The sequence below is a fragment of the Peromyscus eremicus genome, chromosome X (genome assembly GCF_949786415.1).
Source record: "Peromyscus eremicus chromosome X, PerEre_H2_v1, whole genome shotgun sequence".
NCBI lineage: Eukaryota > Metazoa > Chordata > Mammalia > Rodentia > Cricetidae > Peromyscus > Peromyscus eremicus.
In genome coordinates, this window is record NC_081439.1 from 59857678 (window position 1) to 59864227 (window position 6550).

General features: G+C 41.9%; 1 pseudogene; it reads right to left on the reverse strand.

The window, feature by feature from the left end:
* Positions 1-332: 332 nt before the first annotated feature.
* On the reverse strand, positions 333-1299 carry LOC131899589 (large ribosomal subunit protein uL16-like; annotated as a pseudogene).
* Positions 1300-6550: the final 5251 nt, after the last annotated feature.

Genomic DNA, 6550 nt, shown 5'->3' on the forward strand with positions numbered 1-6550 from the left:
ACCAGATCCCATTATAGATGGCTGTGAGCCACCATGTGGTTGCTGGGAATTGAACTCAGGACCTCTGGAAGAGCAGTCAGTGCTCTTAACCTCTGAGCCATCTCTCCAGCCCCGCCCTGGGAGACTCTTACACATTACCAAAGGTGGGCTTCCAGCATGAGATGAAGCCTTGGTACCTTCTGGACCATAGCTTCTGTGTACTGACCCTGAGGAAATACTTCACAGAAAATTTTTGTCTCAATCATGCTCATCTCTTCTTTTTTTTCAAACTGGATGTGAGATTTATTGCTGAACATGATTTAGTAGGGTATAGGAGAGCTCTGTGGAAGCCCTCAGGAATTCAGGTCTTGCCACTTGTCCAGAGTACCGTGATTAGGGATATATTTGACCCCACAGCCATTATGAAAGAGCTGCTTCTCAGTAACCATGTCTTCAAATCCATCTGCACTAGCTTGGTAGAGCCCCACTTCCTTAAGATGTGGCTCCTCGGGAGGACAGGGAACTTGAACTTGGCTCTACACAGAGCTTCAATCACATGCTTCTTATTCTGCAGCATGATGTGAATGGACATTATTGAATGAGAAAAAGAAATAAAAAGGGGTGGTGGCGCACGCCTTTAATCCCAGCACTCGGGAGGCAGAGTCAGGCGGATCTCTGTGAGTTCGAGGCCAGCCTGGTCTCCAAAGCGAGTTCCAGGAAAGGCGCAAAGCTACACAGAGAAACCCTGTCTCGAAAAACCAAAAAAAAAAAAAAAGAAAGAAAGAAAGAAATAAAAAGGGCCAGGTGGTGGTGGCACACGCCTTTAATCCCAGCATTCTGGAGGCAGAGGGAGGAGGATCTCAGTGAGTTCTAAGCCAACCCGGGGTAGAAGGTGGGGTATGCCAGCCATACCCTGTAACAAGTAGGGACTGAGGGATGCTGAGAGAACCTTGTGGCTAGGTCCACTTTGATACGTTAAATGGGCACTTCAGTCATTTGTCCCATGCACACGACATCTTGTTGATGCAGATGACATGAAAACATTGGAGCCTTACTTGGATATGAAAGCCATCCTTGCCACAACTCTTTATCATGTATTTGTTGGCACAAGTACAAGTGGCCATCCAGGGCTTTGGAGGAGAGTTGCTCATAATCACTTGACACCATGTGGACACAAAGTGGGAATTCATCAACATTTGCCTTCTTCTTCCCCAAGTCAAAAAATTGGATCTTAGCATCAGGGACACCTCAACAGAAGCAAGACTTTGGTTATGGCTTGTTCTTATAATACCCATATCACCAGGCAGGGTGGTGGCCCATGATGACAATGGGGGTTTTGGTGGCATACCCAAGGGAAAGAGACACTCATCTCTTCTTAATCAAAGCCAATTCTCACCTCCAGATGACTAGAAAGCACATATTCTTAACTCAAAATATTACACAAATGGCCCTGATAGAGTCTTTGCTTCCCCCTGAAGCTTCACAAGTGAGGCCTCCATCATCTGCACCTTTCTCAACATTTCTATCTTCCAATCTTTCAGGAAATAGCCTACTGAGCTCCAGATACTCAGTGGCTTTTCTAGCCCAAGTTGTAAAACCCTTCCACAATCCTCCCAAAGACAATGTGGTCAGGTCTGTCACAGCAATAGCACATTCTCTAGTACTGATTTCTCTCCTAGTTTCCTGGTGCTGTGATAAACACCATATCCAAAAGCAACCTGGGGTGGGAAGAATTTATTTTACCTCACAGGTTACAGTCTATCATTGAGGGGGGTCAGAGCAGGAACAGAAGGCAGGATCCTGGAGGCAGGAACTGAATCAAAGGCCATGGAGGAATGCTGCTTGCAGATGTGCTACCTGTGGCTTGCTCCACCTGCTTTCTTATAGCACCAGGACAGCTTGCCTAAAGATGGCACTACCCACAGTGAGCTGGGACCCTCCCATATCAATCATTAATCAAGAAAACGCCTGCACAGACTTGCTTACTAGCCAATCTAATTGATGCAATTACTCAACTAAGTTCCCTCTGTCCTCATAATTCTAACTTGTGTCAAGTTGACAAAAAAATATTTATTAGCACAAATGTCTATATAATTGTTCTTTAAAATTCTGTGTCCTGGGGTTCATCTAGGTGATTACCATTAGAGACCATTTCTATAGGACCAGTGGTCTTGAGAGGGTGGGGCATATTGTCTTGGTCTTACGTGTTGTTTATGTTTTTGTGATATGACCTGGGTAGTAGATTTACTTTATTGGTTATGTATCTGATATGACATTCTAGGTGGTCTGTGTTGAATGGAAGCTTGGTTCCATTTTTGCTGTTACTGAAACTTGTGTGAATCTCAGCTCATGTAGGAAGAGTAAGCAGGTCAGACCTTCAAATACTCAGTGTTGATTAGTGATTGGAGAGCCTGGCGTTATTCCAGTCCAATGGTAGCTGATATGTCATGGTGGTCTTGGAGGGTTGTGGAAACACTTAGGTGAGAGTCAAGAAAGTCCTCTGGTGTGGCTACCAACTGGTTCTGGGCACAGAAATGTGGTCCAGGAGAAGAAACCAGGCAGTCTCACTAAGACAGCACATGGATGCAACTTCCAGCTAGGCCTGAGTGTAAAGAGAAAGACCTGGGCCAGACTCACACAGAAATTATGAAGACACAGCTCATAGATGGACCTAGGTGTAAATAAACTTTCATTGAAACACACAAAAAATAAATTTTAGTGATGAAAAATAAATAGGTAGTGCCGGGGTGGTGGCTAGAGGGATGTTTAAGTATATAGTAGAAGCACAAGAGAGTTTGTGTTCACAGAGGCATTATTCTAATTGCAATTGTGGTTAACAACTCTATACAGTAAAATACCATGGCATTTGTTACAAATTGGATTCTGTACACTATATTGGAACCTTGGGACCCGCACATATGACTGTTTGTGGAGACAGGGCCTTTAAAGAGGAGATAGGTTGAAATGAGGCCAGTAGGATGGATCTTAATCCAATCTGATTGGGTATCATTATAAAAATAGACTTTGTTTTTTGAGACAGGGTTTCTCTGTGTAGCCCTGGATGTCCTGGATCTTGCTCTGTAGCCCAGACTGGCTTTGAACTCAGAGATCCATCTGCCTCTGCCTCCCAAGTGCTGGGATTAAAGGTATGCACCACTATACCCAGCAAAGGATATTTTTTTAAATAAATGAGCATAATTTTGAGAGAGAGAGAGAGAGAGAGAGAGAGAGAGAGAGAGAGAGAGAGAATTAGAGACTGAAAGCTACCAGATACATGCCTGCATGCACAGAGTAATGACCATGTACAGAGTAATGACCATGCACAGAGTAATGACCTTGTACAGAGTAATGACCATGCACAGAGTAATGACCTTGTACAGAGCTGACAAAAAGGCTTGTACAAGCCAAAGAGAAAGTCCTCATTGAAATACATTCTGTTGACACCTTGACGTGGAATTCTAACTTCCAAAACTGTGAAAAATACATTTCTGTTCTTAAAGTCACCAAGACTGTGGCACTTACAGCAGCCCCAGAAAACTAAGATGGTACTACATGCCAAAAAATGAAGTGAACTCCCTGAACATAAAAGCTGGTAAAATGGAACATGACTGCATTTGTCTGCTCGAGCTGACATAACAAGGTACCATAGATCGAGTGCTTTGAAAAACACTTTTCTTTCCCCATAGTTCTGCAAGCAGTAAGTCATTGTCAACGTATCATAGTTGGTTTCTGATTAGCCTTCCTTCTCTGGCTTGTAGAAGGCTACCTGTTCTGCATGTCCTCACATGACCTTGTCTTTGCACTTGGGGAAGGACTTCAGTGACTTTCCCTCCTTGTGTAATTTTATTTCATGTGTGTGGATGTTTTGTCTCTATGTATGCCTGTTCACCCTGTGTATGCAGTGCCCTTCGAGGTCACAAGAGGGCAGCAGGCCCCCTGATAATATCCACACAGCTGTGAGCTGCCATGTGGATGCTGGGAATCAAAGCCAGGTCCTCTGGAAGTGCTCTTAACTGCTGAGCCATCTCTCCAGCCCCTCTCCTCCTCTCCTTATCATGACATCAGTTCATAGGACTAGAATTTCCTGATTATGACCTTATTTAACCTTAATTATTCCCCTAAAAGTCCTGTCTCCCGATATCCACAACATAAAATGTGCTAGAGGTGCTCAGAGTATAATGAAAGTGTATCACTAGTTCATTGTTTTTTACTAACATGAGTTCTTGGTGTTGAAATTTTAGCATGGTTATGTAAAATGTTATCATTGAGGGAGGTTGGAAAAAGGATACATGGGAACTCTCTGTCCAATTTTTTCAACTTCTTATGAGTCTAAAATTATTTGAAAATGAAAAGACTAAAACCAAGACCAAAACAAACAAAATAAAAGAAAGCAGTATTCTAAGAAGTCTCCCAGCGTACAATCATCCATGTCTTGATTCTTTCCATACCAAAAGGAATCAAGACAGTCTCTGGCTTTGCAATTTACTAGATCCACAACGCTTACCAATTCCCTGAGCCTTAGTATCTTCATCGTTAACAATTATAGCATGTAGACCATAGTGCTGCCCAGGCATTGGGAGCCCCAGATCTTTATCCCGTTTTGTCCTTTCATAAACTTTCAGTTAGTTTGTGATATATACTTCCTGTTTTGTCGTAAAATGGGAATGATCTCTATTCTGTCCTCTCTCACAGTGCTGTACTAGGGATCTGGGAGACAACACCAAGCATCTGGCTCCATGACAGCCTCATCTTGCTTTTAGAATTCTCTTCCCCAAGTAGCAAAATTAGAAGACAAGAAAAGAGGAGGGAAGAAATTAGGCAACATGTAGAAAGGAGAAGGGGGGAGCTGCATGCCAGATGTTTTTTGAGAAATGAAGAAAGTGTGAGGTGAAGTAAGCGTTTGACAAGAATGTTCAGGAAGATTAATCACCATTTCAGTGTTCCATGTCCAAAGCGATTGTGTCTTTGCTTGTTTGGCTGGGTCTGATTTCAGAATTAGAGAACCCAGTTTTCTCATTAAGGCAGGATAGGATGGAGGGACACGCCAGGGCTCCTTTAAGGTTGGCCACTAATAGAGGACAGATGGAAATGACTGGAATGCCGTTAAATAAAGCAGAAAGCAGCTGAGAGAAAAACTGTTAAAAGAAAGTACATAAACAGTTTGACCACAAACTACCAGGTTCTGACTTGCTGATAGGGGTGTAAAACTAACTTGTCAGCTTGCTTTTTAAGTGCCAAACAGTGAGTGCTCAAGTGGTAAAGACCAGTCAACAGGCACAGTCACTCCCACTGTTCAAAATCTTTCCATGGCTTCCCATAGGCTGTCAAGAATGTCTAAAGTCCTCTGCGTTGAATGGAAGGCCCTCGGTAAGCTGGCCCGAACTTGCTTTTCACGCCCCCACAGTGTAGCAAATGGAGGAAATCAGTCCCCACATTCCTGTTGCCTGGCTATGTAACACTGAAAAGCAAATCACTTAACGTCCCTGAGCCTAGCATTCTTCCTGTGTGAAATGACAATAATCCACACCCAATGACATCATGGAGTATTTGTCAGGAGCACAACAACAGAAAAATGATCTAGGTGAACCCATCGAGTTTCAAATACTAGGTCTCTGTCAACCAGGGCTGTACTACTCCTTGAAGGTGACCAGTGACAATCTCTCCTGTTTAGGAAAGACCAACAGTTTCCTCGTATCTGAAACTCCCTGACTCCTTACTAAAAATGTCCCAAGATGTTAACATCTCTTGTGCTTTACTACCCAGACAAAAATTAATCACCTTCTCTGGATATTTTACACAAAATTCTGTGACTTCTGCCAACTACACTAAAATTTAAGAATCTCATCATAGGCATGTCTTCCTCAGTAAATCATGGGATACTCAATACCAGACATTATGTCTTATTAAATTAAATAAGTTCAATGCCCCTGTATAATAGGTCTCAGCAGGAGTTTATAGAATTGGAGTGTGGAATTAAGTCTCTTCCATAAGTTAGGGCACAATTTAAGTGATATAGAGTTATTAAAAACTTATCATTATAATGTCAATTATACTTAGGTTAGTTTCTTTAAACAAATATTGACTTAGAACAAACTACACATAAAGTGCCAAGCCAGGCATTGAGTGTCCAGCTGTAAATGGGGCAACTTTTGAGTCTTAACTATACGTTGAAATCACTTGGAGAAGCATTAAAAAAATACTGATATGGGTCTCATCTGAATGAAGACATCCTCAAGTGAACATATTCTTTTTTTTTTTTTTTACTTTATTGTCCCTGGGGATAGAACCTAGGGACTTGTGCCACATAGGCAAGCATTATACCTCTTTTAAAAGTGTCATTTCCTTTTTAGTTAGAGAAATTTCTATGTTCTTTTGAGTTAGGTTTCTCCATGGAAAATGGCTACTCTCCTCTTCATTTGAGGACATCTTCACTTCTACTATTTTACTGAAAGTTACTTTGACTGAATATAGAATTTCACACGTTCAGATGAGATAACAAATCCTTGTAGCATTCTGCTTTCAAAATATCTGTTAAGCTTATACTTTATTTACACTCATATTTCTATAATAA